This window comes from Trachypithecus francoisi, unplaced genomic scaffold (assembly GCF_009764315.1).
Source record: "Trachypithecus francoisi isolate TF-2019V2 unplaced genomic scaffold, Tfra_2.0 Lachesis_group1, whole genome shotgun sequence".
In the NCBI taxonomy this organism is placed as follows: domain Eukaryota; kingdom Metazoa; phylum Chordata; class Mammalia; order Primates; family Cercopithecidae; genus Trachypithecus; species Trachypithecus francoisi.
This window is the reverse complement of record NW_022681454.1, coordinates 40,987,211-41,001,963: the sequence shown is the minus strand read 5'-3', so window position 1 is coordinate 41,001,963 and position 14,753 is coordinate 40,987,211. Positions and strand designations below refer to the sequence as shown.

Below are 14,753 nucleotides of genomic sequence, written 5' to 3'. Positions count from 1 at the left end.
CTTCCTTTGCAGCAACATGGATGGAGCTGGAGGCCATTATCCTAAGAGAATTAGTACAAGAACAGAAAACCAAATACCACACATTCTCGCTTATAAGTGGGAGCTAAACGTTGAGTATGTATGAACACAAAGATGGAAATAATAGACACTGGGACCCATCTGAAGGGGAGAGTGGAAGGGCCAAAGATGGGAGGAGGGTGAGGGTTGCAAAACTACCTATTGAGTACTATGCTCATTACCTAGGTACAAAATACTCTGCATACCAAACCCCCACAAGGCACAATTTATCCAGGTAACAAACCTGCATATATGCCCCTGAACATAAAATCATAGTTGGAAAGAAAACAAAAATAAATAGATCAAAAATAAAATAAGTGTACTGCTAGCCAAGCGTGGGTGAGTGAACTCACATGTGTGGTGGCCAAGTTGTCCCAAATTGGCCCTTGATTCCTGTATATCCTCAACCTTTAGTTCTTACGTGATGTCAATGTGTGGGATTAAACTAAGCACACTCATGACTAAAAGAGTCACTGGTTTTGGCAAGTTTTTAAAGTCAACTTTTTTTATTGGGAAAATTTTAATATAGTCACATTCTTTTGGAGGTTATAAAGATCAATCTGTCTTTTCCTACTTGTTATTTAAAACTCCTCAAACTAGAAGTTTATCCCCATGCCCAAATGCATCCCTCTTCATATTTGTTTAATCTTGATCTTGTTTGAAAGGAGCTTTATCCAGAATACAATTTCTTTATTCAGAATGAAATTTCTTTCAGATATTAGGACAGCTTAGATACAATTATATAATTAAAAATCTTTCAACTGGATTTTACTAAATCCATGACTATATTAGCCTATAAAAGCAAATTATATTTTGGCCTCTGTAACGGGTTTATAAACTTTAAACATCCCCATTGGGACGGACTATATTTGTTCTTGAATTATGAGATAGAAAACACTTTCAGAGGTTCAGCCACATGACTGGAGCTGTTAATACTGACAAGGAAGCTCCTGATGTTCTTTGTTCTTCGGCTAGCCTTCATTCTGTTGGCTGAATTCACATGTGATGTTAAAGTGGGGGTAAAAAGGATGTTTTCACTAATGCAAAATATAAAGAAAGTAAAAATTACTCGTTGTAATTCTGCCATTTGTAACTAGCAGCTTTTCAAATGTTGGCATTGTTTTTTCTGTCTTGTCTTTTTTCTAGATATAGATACTTATAAACAAAACTGGGATGATGAATATATTACACTATAATCTGCTTTCTCAATGCTGCTTAAGAGCATTTTCTCCTTTTATTAAATATTCTGCAGATTTTTTTTTTTTTTTTTTTTTTTTTTGAGACGGAGTCTCGCTCTGTCACCGAGGCTGGAGTGCTGTGGCCGGATCTCAGCTCACTGCAAGCTCCATCTCCCGGGTTCCACGCCATTCTCCTGCCTCAGCCTCCCGGGTAGCTGGGACTACAGGCGCTGCCACGTCACCCGGCTAGTTTTTTGTAGTTTTTTTTAGTAGAGACGGGGTTTCACCGTGTTAGCCAGGATGGTCTCGATCTCCTGACCTCGTGATCCGCCCATCTCGGCCTCCCAAAGTGCTGGGATTACAGGCTTGAGCCACCGCGCCCGGCCTATTCTGCAGATTTTTAAAAACTATCCATTGTTGAGTATTGTGTTTTAAAATTATTTACAATAATATTACTTATAATAGAAAAGTTCCTTGTATGTATCTTTATGCCTATCTTGAACTCTTTAAAAGAAAATTGAGTCTTTTTTATTTATTGTTTTTAAGAATGAAAAGTAATTCCATTCAGTTTGTCCTTTCCAGCAATTATAGTTAAGCTGTCTTGTCTGCGAGAATCTCTTTATAACACCATCATCTTGATCTGTCCAAAATGGTCCTGTAATATCTCCTTTAACACGATTAGGGAACCTTACATCAATAAATTTATCACTTAACTGAAGCTGACCCTTAAGTGTCTATGGTTGGTAATTGTAAACATTGTGAAGGAAAACTTTTTAAAATTGCATTACAGTATGTTGCTGTCCTCTTAAACATAATGACAAAATATGAAAATCACAATTTCACCCCTTCTGAATAAATAGAACACTAGTTATTATGCAGTCAATTCTGATAAAATGATATACGTGTTCCTACAAACCACATTATGCAGAATCCTGCAGTAAAACTCACAATGCACTTAGGAGGGGAATGCAGTTGGGGACACAAAACTCAAAAAACGATCAGTGACACATTAGAAAGGGACAGGAATTGAATAAATACAGTTGCACAAACTTCACATATTGAATGGTTTAATACATAAATAGTACAATAAATATGATACTTCACCTTGAAAAAGTCCTGACATTTGCTTGTGAACTGGTGCTTTAGAAGGGTTGCCACTTATGAGTTATTGTGTAGTGGTGGCAGACGGATTACCTGAAATCAGATGGAGTTGGGATACCAGATATAGATTGGTGTGGCTCATAGCACATGGATGGAGACCGAAGTCACTGGTAGATGTTTGAGGCATGGGCTATGTTCATTCTGTGTAACCGTATGCAGCTGGGTTTGGCCCGAGTGCAGCCCTCTGCGATAACCTAGTATTTCCTGCAGTGAAATCACACATAAAGAAACATGAAATTCGGCTTGGTGCGGTGGCTCACGCCTGTAATCCCAGCACTTTGGGAGGCCGAGGCAGGCAGATCACGAGGTCAGGAGATCGAACCATCCTGGCTAATGTGGTGAAACCCCATCTCTACTAAAAATACAAAAAATTAGCCAGCTACTGGGGAGGCTGAGGCAGGAGAACGGCGTGAACCCGGGAGGCGGAGTTTGCAGTGAGCCAAGATCCTGCCGCTGCACTCCAGCATGGGCAACAGAGTGAGACTCCATCTCAAAAACAACAACAACAGCAACAAAAAAAAACCCATGAAATTCGAGTTACACTCAAATTGTTCTCTTGAAACAAACACAAGCGTAATAGCAGAACTGAGCACGCTGCATGGTAATACAGTGATGCCTAACGGATAAGTGAAATGTGAAATTCTGCTTGTCCCTGATTCTGCTTGTCCCTGTCTAAAGTAGAATTAATACATGTAAGACACAGAGAAGAACCTGGTGTAAGAGTCAACAGTATATAAATGTTGGCGGTAACAATGGCAATAGTAATAAATGATACTTATGGTGTTTGTAGGGTTCTGTCTGATTTTTAGTTACGACTGCTTGCTGTAGCTGTGCCCTCTTTCTAATTGATTTCTCAATCTCCTGTGGCTTGGGTATCACACTTCTTAGAATTACATCTAGTGTAAGTCCTGTAATAGGAGAGCCCAAGGGGTATGCAGACTTTAGGTTATAGGTTACATATGGCATCTGTTTTGCCTACTTAAACTGTTTTATCTTATTAATGATTTTATTGCCTTAGAATCCATTTGCACAATTGTTGGGAAAGTAACATCTTTTCCTTCCCTTCCCTCCCCTCCCCTCCATCCCTCCCTCCCTCCCCCCCCTCCCTCCCCCCCCTCCCCCTCCCTCCCTCCCTCCCCCTCCCCCCCTCCCTCCCCCCTCCCCCCCCTCCCCTTCCTACTCCCCTCCCCTCTGCTCCCCTTGAGATGGAGTCTCGCATTGTCACCCAGGCTGGAGTACAGTGGCATGATCTTGGCTCACTGCAACCTCCACCTCCTGGGTTCAAGCGATTCTCCTGCCTCAGTCTCCCAAGTAGCTGGGATTACAGGCACATGCCACCACATCTGGCTAATTTTTTGTATTTTTAATAGAGATGGTGTTTCACTATGTTGGCCAGACTAGTCTTGAACTCCTGACCTTGTGATTCGCCCACCTCTGCCTCCCAAAGTGCTGGGATTACAGGCGTGAGCCACCGCACCCTGGCCTGGAAGTTACATGTTTTAAATGAGGTTAGTAATCATGAAGAATTGTCAGATTTTCTGTTTTATTAGGAAAAAATGAACATGGCTCTCTCTTCCCATTCTTACCTGCAGAAATTAAGGTGTGCTTAATACATTTGAAGAGTATTTAAAAGTTGTTGATAATTTTCGTTAAGTTGTTGTGATTCACTTCTATTTACAACTACTTCTGTGTTTATAAGATGAGCTCATGTTTGGAAGTGGGAACTGGCAAGCGTGATTTCAGAAGACCTTCCTTCCCAAGTCACAATATAATTAGAAGTCCAGATTCTCCCTCGGTTCCTTTTATGACCCCCTGAGAAAGACATTTTTAACAGGAGTGGTTGCCAAAAAGCCTCACTAGTTCCTGTTTTGAAACTTTAATAAGGTGACAGATCGAACTGCCATCTAGATTTAGAAAGCCTTGTTAGTATATTATGAAAGAAAGATAGCTTACATTTCTCAGCATTTAAGGATCCCAATGACGTCTTTATTTTATTGATGCAGAGATACTCTGAATTGCAATGGGGTATTTTGATTTTTCATTTCTGATCTGATTTTGAATTTAAAATTTTTGTCTCTACACAATTTCTAGATCGATCTCTTTGGGCTGCCTGACCTCCTTGGGTGATTGCTATTAATTAACAGACTTTGTGGGGAAAAAAAGGAGCTTGCCTTCTGAACTTTGTATCAAAGACCTGGTAAAGTAAGTAATTGTAAACTTGCTTTTAAAAAATTCTTTTATGCCTCTCTCAGAAAGTTAACAATAGGTCTGTGGCTTTCTACTTTCTTTCATTCCTGGCTTAATAAATTTTACTTGTTTTTATGGATTTGTAACATGGAAGGGGACTCAGGAAACCTCTTTGTATTAAAAAAAAAAACCTGCAAGAGATTAGGATGATGTTCTACATTGTGCCATTTCTTTTGAGTTTCATAAACTAAGTCCTCAAGGTTGTGACAAAACTTTTATCAGATTTGCAAGTGGTTAAATGTCAAATACAAGGCAATGTAATATGATGTGACAGAAAAGTGAATCCAGTTGTGTGAGCTTCAGGTGTTTAGACTTTTAGATATTTTGGCTAGGCTTTTTGTTTCTGAATTTTTAGAGTAAGGATGAAATTGACTTGGTACTTTTCTTGTCTGGAAAGGAAAGCAAAATGTGGAATTGCTTGTCCAATAAATTCTCTTGTAGCTTTGTCTTGGAAGAATTGATGCACCTGCCAGTTTTATTTTAGAATTTTTTTGAGGCCACTATAAGACATTCTAATTGAGACACTTGTTGAATGTTTTTGCTGTGTTTTGGAAAAAATTGCTTGGAACCAGAAAGTTCAGTTTTATTCTCTTATCTTTTTGAAAAATGGACCTTACAGATACATAAAGTCGATCTATTTTTTTAATGGATACTACTTGGAATTATGAATGATCAAATGCCCGTAAGAATATATGCAAAGTAAAATATGCACATGCACGTACATAAACACACACAAATATCCTCTCTAGCATGCTCCAGAAACATTTTCAACAATAGGAACTGTTTTTCCATTAAATTACTAGATAACTTTCTAAACTTTCTATGCTTTGTGTCTTATAGCTCCTCTCTATTTCTGGCAGTACAAATGAGCTAGTTGAAACTAAAATAAAACAAGACAGAACAGAACTTAGCTTTCGTTCTATGAAAGCATTAAATAGTAAGATCAGATTTTATAGCTCTATTGTTATCGTATTTAACTATATGTTTAATTATTAAATTGGGTATTATTTTATAATAACTATAATAAGGTAAGGGTCTTGAGTTTTGAAGCTTATTTGAAGTTAAATATTTGCACTGAAAAAATACATACTTTGGGAGGCCGAGGTGGGCGGATCACCTGAGGTTGGGAGTTCGAGACCAGCCTGACCAACATGGATGAACCTCGTCTCTACCAAAAATACAAAAAAATTAGCTGGGCATGGTGGTGCATACCTGTAATCCCAGCTATTAGGGAGCCTGAGGCAGGAGAATCGCTTGAACCTGGAGGCGGAAGTTGTGGTGAGCCAAGATTGCGCCACTGCACTCCAGCCTGGGCAACAAAAAGGAAACTCCCATCTCAAAACAAAACAAAACAAAACAAACAGAAAAACATGTATGTCTGTGTGCAACACACAAACACATATACACATAGACATACACAGATACTGCACATACACATGTAATTTCTGAGGGCTGTCAAGTCTCTGCTAAAATATGAATTAGTTGAAAGTAAGGACTTTGAAAATCTCACCCAAAATAGTTTTTTTGTTACAGTGAAATATTTGTAATAGTGAAATATTATTGTCAGTGGAATTTTTAAAAAATAGAAATTTATAGGTTGAATTTTGTAGTCTTGTAATAACACATTAATCTTAAAAGACATATTTGTGTTGTAGTTGTGTGTTGTAGTTGTTATTCCATTTTGGAAGGATATTTGAAAAAGGATTGTGTTGGAGGCCACCCAGTCTGTCTACAAAAATAGAACAAAAAGGTCAAACAATTGATTCTCTGGGCTTCAGGGTCTAGATATTTGCAGTGGTGTTTAGATTGGAAATATAACTTAGCTTCAGAAAGTAAGCTACTTAAGCTGCCTTTCGAATAACAGCATTTCTTTCAAATTTCACATAATTTCTAGTGCAATATTTTCTTTACATTATACCAAAATATTCCCTTTTGGGATACATTGTGGCATTGTTGTAAAAGTTGTGTTTCCATTTTGTAGAGGGAAGGCATCTGTGGAACTTGTGTGTTTACAGTAAGCTAAAGACAGTCCTGTGTTACAGAGGTCTGTGACAAAGAGACTGTGACAAAAAAAGATCTCTGTGTACTAAACTTGATGTTAAGGCCAGACGCCATGGCTCATGCCTTTAATCCTAACACTTTGGGAGGCAGAGGTGGGATGATTGCTTGAGCCCAAGAGTTCAAGACCAGCCTGGACAACAAAAGAGACCCTGTCTCTACAAAAAATAAAAAATTAGCTGGGCTTTAGTGGTAAGTGCCTGTAGTCCCAGCTAATCCAGAGGTTGAGATGGGAGGATCATTTGAGCCCGGGAGTTTGAGGTTGCAGTGAGCTATGATCACACCATAGCCCTACAGCCTGACACTTGAGTGAGACGCTGACTCTAAAAAAAAAAATTAGTAAAAATAAAGTTGATGTTACAAGTGAATATTTATATATGCAGAAGGATGTTTACAATGTACCCTTAAGGTTAAAAAAAGAGAAGGTTATAATGCAGAAGTGTACTGCACATAAATCTGATTTTGAAGAACTAGTTAAGTTATATGGAAGTTAATGGGAGGGAAGGGAGGGAGATGTCTTTTCTGATATTTATTAAAGTCATAAGAGAATGTTTCTAATGGCTCTTTGAAAACTGTAAGGGATACTTAAATGTCTTTGTGGTTTCTTTTTGGAAAAGCAAACACATAATTTTAGAGAAAATTCAGAACCCTAGACAACCTCCACACTTCTTTTTAAACCTCTGTCCTTTACTTTCACTTTTTTCTTAATTACATGTGTCTTCAAAGTCTTCCTTGTTTCAAGCATTTCAAGCAATTCAGAAAATTGATTATTTGAGGTAGATTTTTGGAAACGTGAGTCTGTAATGGTAATAAAATATAAACCTATCTTCAAAAAAATTAGCCATGGATTATTTTAAAGGAAGTAAAAAGTTTGTATTTTATTATCCTACTTAATGCATGTCTATGTTTGGTTTTATGTTAACCCTAAATGAGTATGCAACAAGTTGTTTGGTAACTTACTTTTTCCACTTAATAAATAATGCGTATCTATGCTAATAAGTATTTACCTACAGCATGATTTTTAGTGAAAGGGAAACAATTGGATCTTAGCCTTTTGTTTAATTTTAGGCTATCCTGGCTTTCAGTTAGAAAGGAATATAAATATGTGGAATCTATGGCGTAGGTTCTTCATATGAGAACAGAACAGAAAAGGATTCCCCATCTAGAATCTTTACCATGTTTACTGTAACCAGACATATTCTGAATAGGAGGCTCATGGGTCTGAATATGTGTTCAAAATGGTAAGTGTCACTGGCTGACAGGTGCTGTGTATAAAGCTTTGTGTCTTCTTTGGTTCCTTTGTTACATTACACAAGAGTGCAGGTGACATATTCCTCCTGCCGAGCTGTCTTAATCAGTATTTCTGTGCCTAAGGGAGGATTTTACCTACGTATTTCTTTCTCCAAAGAAACTCCAGATAGCTCAGATGAAATGATGGGTACAGAAGGAACACTGATGGATTTTGGAATATAATTTATTTATGGAACAAATCGCAGTCCAGGTTAACTGGAGATCCAGAATGTTTTATAAACCTTTGTGTGCTTTCTTAATTTTTAGTTCATTTATTGAGCTAACATTTGTTGAGCAACTACTGTGTGCCAGGAGCTCATTATTCAAAGATGAATGAGATATGTCCTTCCTTTTAGGGAACTTAATTTGAGTTTCAAAATTAGATTTAAATAACATTTATGTAGCATGTACAATGTGAAAAGCAGTGGAATGGATATTATATTCTTAGATGAGACATTCAGTGACTAAAATTCAATAATGATATTTACTGACCTATGCCTTTCAGAATAAGTTAGGAATATGTGTTTTCTAATTTTTAGGGTTTTTTCCCTCCCATTACGATTTTGGTACCTGCTGCTACTTTTTAAGTTAAATTAGGAAATGGTAAAAGGAAAGTTAAACAAATTACAAACATTTAATTGGTAAATGTAGAGAGTGGTTTTGAAAACATGGATGTGTGTGTATACACACACGTTTTATATTTGGAAGCCTGTATGCATATAGTGTCATAATTTTTTTTCTAGTAGAATATTTCTTAGTTCACATGATACAATTAAATATATCTATCAGGATTTCTGGGTATTTTGCCCTTAGAGTGACTCTGTTGCCCAAGTAAGTTTGGAGGCCATACCATTAAGCACTTGATATTAAGCACTTGATGTCCACAGGAATTCTAGGGGTGGGCATTATTGAAACTCGGGGGAAAAGTAACTTGCTACCTTCATACAGTTAGAACATGTTTGAGTCAGGCTTCCAATTATGATGCATCTAACTACAAAGCCCTGCAATATCTTCCTGACTCCCATGAGCTGGTGGTGAAAGCTGATTCGAGAATGCTGTAGGTATGCAAAGGACAAGCAGTCATTTCAGCTGAGAAATCAGGAAGTCTGTTCACTGCGTTGAAGAGCTGGAACTGAAGTATGACTTGAGGGCTGAGTGAGAAGACGGAAAGTAGGGAGATAACTGGGGCTGTAGAAAAAGCATATGCCAAGGCATGGAGGAATGGCAGCTCGTGGCATATCCAGAGAGTGGCAAGAACTCCACCGTGGCTGGGGTATGGAGTGTAGGAACAGAGTGGACCCTGAGATCCACAAGGTGCCAGAGTGAGAAAGGTCGCATGTGTGCCATGCTAGAGACTTAGAGTTTCTAAACAATAAATAGCCATCCAGAGTTTTAAAAGGAGAAATTATTAGATGGGAGTTTTATAAAGATCACTTGGGCAGTAGCATGGAATATAGTCTGGAAAAGAAAAAACCAGAGGCTGGAGACCCAGGGCTACCTTGTGAGGTTGTATAGATTGTTCACTGCAGAAGTGTAGGTGTGAGCAGCAGATAGGAGGACTTAGAACCACCCAGCACACCTGTGGTCAAGCTGTGCACTCATGGGGCTGGGCCTGCCTAGAGAGAGCATCTTTTATAATTTGCACAATGGGATGATCTACTTGCTTTTAATTGTTTTGAAAACAATAGGATTAGATAAGTAAAGATAAAACAGTGTACCCTAGGGCCTAAGAGTCTGGAGGTGGGCATACTAAGCTATTGGCTGTTTGTCAATGGGCGTGTTCCCTATTCTCTGAAAGCCTATTTCCTCATCTTTAAAGTAGAGTTAATAATAGGGTCTGACAGAGCCCTGGACAGACCAGTTAAGAGAAGGGGTGAAATACGAGAGATGGAGAAATGATGGATCTGGGAGTGCAGGCTGCTGCTAGCCGTTGTTTAGCCCTGAGAGTGTGATGGGAACTGTACTAAAAACTTTGCCTGTTTTATTTTATTTAATTTTATATCTGCTTTCAACAGTGGATGTTACTACCCCATTTTCAAGATTTTGAAACTGAGCCCCTAACAGGTAAAATAACTTGTCTAATGTCACACAGCCAAGGAGTGGCATTGTTAATACTTGAACCCACCACTGTGACGGTCATGTTTGTGTTCTTAACCATTTTGCCACATTTATAAGTGATCTTTTCTGTTTTCACTCCTTTGGTATCCTCCTTGCATCCTTTGTTGTTTTCAACTTGAATTGAGTGATATTTATGTAACATTTCATTTAATTTGCTATACTGTAAGATCCTGAGGGCTGGGGTCAAGTCTCATTAATTTTTTTGTCTTTCATAGCACCTTGCTTAATAAAATATGACCGATAAGACAATAAAATGTGGTTGACAGAGGCTGGGTGCGGTGGCTCATGCCTATAAATCCAGCACTTTGGGAGGCCAAGGCAGGTGGATCACTTGAGGTTAGGAGTTCGAGTCCAGCCTAGCCGACGTAGCGAAATCCCGTCTCTACTAAAAATACAAAAATTAGCTGGGTGAGGTGGCACGTGCCTGTAATCCCTGTTACTCAGGATGCTGAGGCAGGGGAATCGCTTGAACCCAGGAGGCAGAGGTTGTGGTGAGCCAAGATGGCACCACTGCTCTCCAGCCTGGGTGACAAAGGGAGACTCCCTCTTTTAAAATTGATAGAATAAATAATCGCTAAGATTCCTTCTGTCTTCTAAAGTTAAATAATTTTTCCTTCTATAGGTAAAGCTTCAGTTGCAGTTATAGTCCAGTAGAACTTAAAAAGAGCTTCTTGGATGTTAGTTTGGTATTTGGACTAATGGTTAAAGTTTCAAGAAATTCCTAATTGCCATTTTATCTGAAAAATAATTTGTGACTTGCTGTCCAAGACTGAAGCCAAGACTAAAGTGTACTTCTTGCAAGCCCTTTTTGGAGGTTATAAAGCTATGCTTGCTGCTTCATTGCTGCGGCAGGTATAAAACTCCAGTGTCATCAATGATATTTTTGAGTTCATAAAAAATATTACATTGTCATTCATCTTAGTAAAGACATCAGTTTCTAACTCATGTGGAGCCCCTTGGGCCAGTGGTCACTTGTTTTCTTCTTTTATTGACAAATAAAAATTATATACATTTATAGTATACAACATGATGTTTTGAAATGTGTATACATTGTGTCAATCCTAAATTAAGCAAATTAACATATGCACTACCTCACATACTTATAGCTGACAGTCACTGTTGTTTGGTGCCTGCTGGAGTCAGATGTAGACAACAAAGTGACCGTTAAGGACAAATGACTATCAGACGCCCTGGAGTCAGACTGTATAGGTTTGGATTCCATCTCTTCTGCTTATGAACTTTTTTTTTTTTTTTTGAGATGGAGTTTCGCTCTTGTTGCCCAGGCTGGAGTGCAATGGCACAATCTTGGCTTACTGCAACCTCTACCTCCCAGATGCAAGCGGTTCTCCTGCCTCAGCCTCCCGAGTAGCTGGGATTACAGGCATGCACCACCATGCCTGGCTAATTTTGTATTTTTAGTAGAGGTGGGGTTTCTCCATGTTGGTCAGGTTGGTCTTGAACTCCTGAACTCAGGTAATCTACCCACCTCGGTCTCCCAAAGTACTGGGATTACAGGCGTGAGCCACCACCGCCAGCCCTACTTACGAACTTTTTAACCCTTGGCCAGAAAAAGTCTGGGAAATAAGGATGGGTAAGAAAACAGGCTGTGATCATAGGTTCATGTACCTGGTTCTTTAGGAACTTAGGAAGAAAAAAATCCTTATCCACTTGGAAGCCACTTTTTGCTCAGATACGCTTAAAAGGAAGCCAAAATTGTGAGCTTGTAGGACAGAATTTAGCACTTCAGTATTATAGCCTGTGTTTATCTCGGGATGACTTTTTGCTGTTTTTAAACCAGAGTTCACATGCTCTTGTGACTACTGACTGCATCTACTCTCGTGAACCCTAAGGAGGTAGTTTGGGCTTTGCTTCATACTCTGTGTGCCTGAGTAAAGTAGGAAATGATGGCTTTTAAGAAAATGGAAAATATTACTTGAGATCAACATTTCATCTGGGCTTTGAAAAACTCTGGGGTTTCTTTCATCTTCCAGGAGAGCAGCACAACTGAGCTGTGAGAAAGGAAACCAAACCCTAGGGGAAGTTTTATAGCTCATTTCTGCTGATGTTACTGGAAAAGAGGAAGGTAAGGGCCTCTAAATAGCTCTCGTAGCCTCAGTCGGACAGTAAGTTCAGGTGTTCTGGAAATAGAACACAGGACAGCTCTTTATTCCCACTGGCCTCTGCTTGGCCTGAAGGAGAGGGTGAAACCACAGCAGAATGGGTCTCTTAGAACATTGTTGTGCAGCAAAAACAAATGTATTCCCGCAGTAGAGTTTCATAGTTTCTTTCATGAATTTAAAGTTGAACAGAGGCCAGTGATATTTTTCTCTTTTGAAGTTTTACATCTTAGATTGCTAGAAGAGCGAGCACAGTTGAAGGAAAACTCTGTTCAGATGAAATCTTTTTTTTTTTTTTTTCTGAGACGGAGTCTTGCTCTGTTGCCCTGGCTGGAATGCAGTGGTGCAATCTTGGCTCACCACAACCTCCGCCTCTTGGGTTCAAGCGATTCTCCTGCCTCAACCTCCCGGGTAGCTGGGACTACATGCACACACCACCATGCTTGGCTAATTTTTGTATTTTTAGTGGAGACGGGGGTTTCACTATGTTGGCCAGGCTGGTCTCGAACTCAGACCAAATCTTACTCTTGTTGTCTGTAGCTGCTTAGTTTTGTGCTTTAAACTAAGGGCAGACTTGGCTTGTGCATTCTTGACAGGGAAAAGCAGGATCTAGCAATGCCAACTTCAAAAACCCATCTCCAGGTTTGCTTCCACCCACTGTGTGATCCCTGCAAGAAAGCTTCAGTCTACTGTAAGCTGGTAATCCCTTAATACTTCGATACTTGGTAAAGCAAATAAGATCCTGTGAACTTTTCCTTTTACTGGTGAACTAATTATTGTTTTCCTGCATTTAAAAGCAGATGTTAAACTCCTCCTTTGATGTTCAACAGCAGACAGACTCTAGTTGTGCCTTATAGCCCTGGATGCATATCTGTTGTTTGAATGAAGATCAGCTTTGGCAAATTAGATTTTGATGGCTGCATTTTGATCTGGATCACAGAAGAGAATAGCAATTTATTCTTTTATTTAACATTTATTGGATTCCTGCCTGGCCCTTTACATAAGTTGTGTTCAGATCTCACGAATACCACAAAACCTTGCAAAAAGTGTCTATTTTATAGATTAAAAAAAAATAGGGCATAGAGAGTGATTACAAAACTTGCTCAGGGTTACCTTGCTGTTAAGTTGCTGGGTATTTGGTCGGATTTTTTGGCTGACCTCAAAGCTGTTACTATATAGGGGCTGCCTTTTAAGAGGACATAATCAATGGAGCAAAGATCTTGAGGAGCTGGGATTAAGAAAAAAGTAGTTAATATATAATCACAGCGTTGTAGAAGAAAGAAATCATCATGAGCCCCTCATTCATTCATTTACTCAGTAGACATTTACGGACTGCCTGTGTTGTGCTAGATAACTCTGCAAGGTGTTGGTGATTCAGTGATGGGAAAGACACAGTCAGTCCCTCACCAGCTTCAAGGAGGAAGTAGGAATGCAAGAAAGAGTATATGATAGGTTGCTCCCCTAAAAGGCCACAGTGTCTTGTTTGGGATAGCTTTTATGAAGTTTTTCAAGATGTAAAAATGTTGACACCTTCACAAAGATTACTTTTTAATTCTTTTGCTTCATTGTATATACAAAATTATCTGCAAATAAACAGAGGGGTGACTTCACCAGCATACTTTGTAGCTGTACTCCTTGTTTGGGCTGCTTTGGACATGCAGAAATGGAGGTTGGAGCAAAAACTGTATTGCATTTTAAACAAAGTCTTGCAAACAAAAATTTTGGACAATTACCTCGCAAGGACTATATATAATTCAGCTTTGGATCCCCCTTTTTGTGGAGAAGATAACTTAGCATAGTGCCTAGTGCAACTCTGATTGGCTCGGTGATGGGAAATAAAATACCGAAGTAAGGGGAGGGGAACCTCATAGATGGGGGATGAGTTCAGATGGTATCTAGGGAGAGTGTGAGGGTGACAATAAAATAAGCTGACAAATACACCAGGGATCAGATCACATGGCATATGACGGACTTAATTCACACTTACAGACTGTTGCAGTAACCAGGAGAGGAAGAGCAGTGTCTAGGTAGTCTGGAAATGACATTAGGTTTTGGTGCTTGAGAGAGACTGCAGTCTTCCTTTGACTTCTGACTCTTCTGACTTTCTGCTCACATATGAGCCCTCTATGCCTTCTTCCCCACCGTGGTCTTTATTTCATTTTTTGAGACTTTCAGCTTTTATATGCAGTATTTGGTTCCTTAATAAGTTAGGTGATCATACATACTAACTTGCTGGGACAATCCTAGCTATGCCTGCTCTTCTGGCATAATTTTTGATACTGACCCCTTTCAATATTAAAAATGTCCTGGTTTGGATAATAAATTAAATAACCACCCTACTAATAAAGGAATTTTGTAGCATTCTATATCTTTTTAAAAAAATCTTTACAGCATTCAGACTGCTTTGATGAACTAAATGTGGATGTAGTATCAGTAAAATTACATATCAGACTAGTGTCTGATGTCTTATAAGTAGAAAAAAGAAAAAATGAGCAGTGGCTGAAAAGGCTCAAATGTACTGTAGAGA

General features: G+C 39.0%; 1 protein-coding gene across 3 annotated transcripts in view; it reads left to right on the top strand.

Moving 5' to 3' along the window:
- APBB2 (amyloid beta precursor protein binding family B member 2) overlaps positions 1-14,753 on the top strand; it is a 423,550-nt gene that overhangs the window by 124,773 nt on the left and 284,024 nt on the right. Inside the window, exon 3 of one of the 3 annotated variants that reach the window (XM_033214066.1) lies at positions 4,488-4,598. The exons of 1 other annotated variant lie outside the window; for it this stretch is intronic. The gene's annotated coding sequence lies outside the window, so the exon portion shown is untranslated. Of the gene's footprint in view, positions 1-4,487; positions 4,599-12,108; positions 12,193-14,753 lie in introns of those variants that run through there. One more of the 3 variants, XM_033214069.1, reaches the window with a different exon arrangement.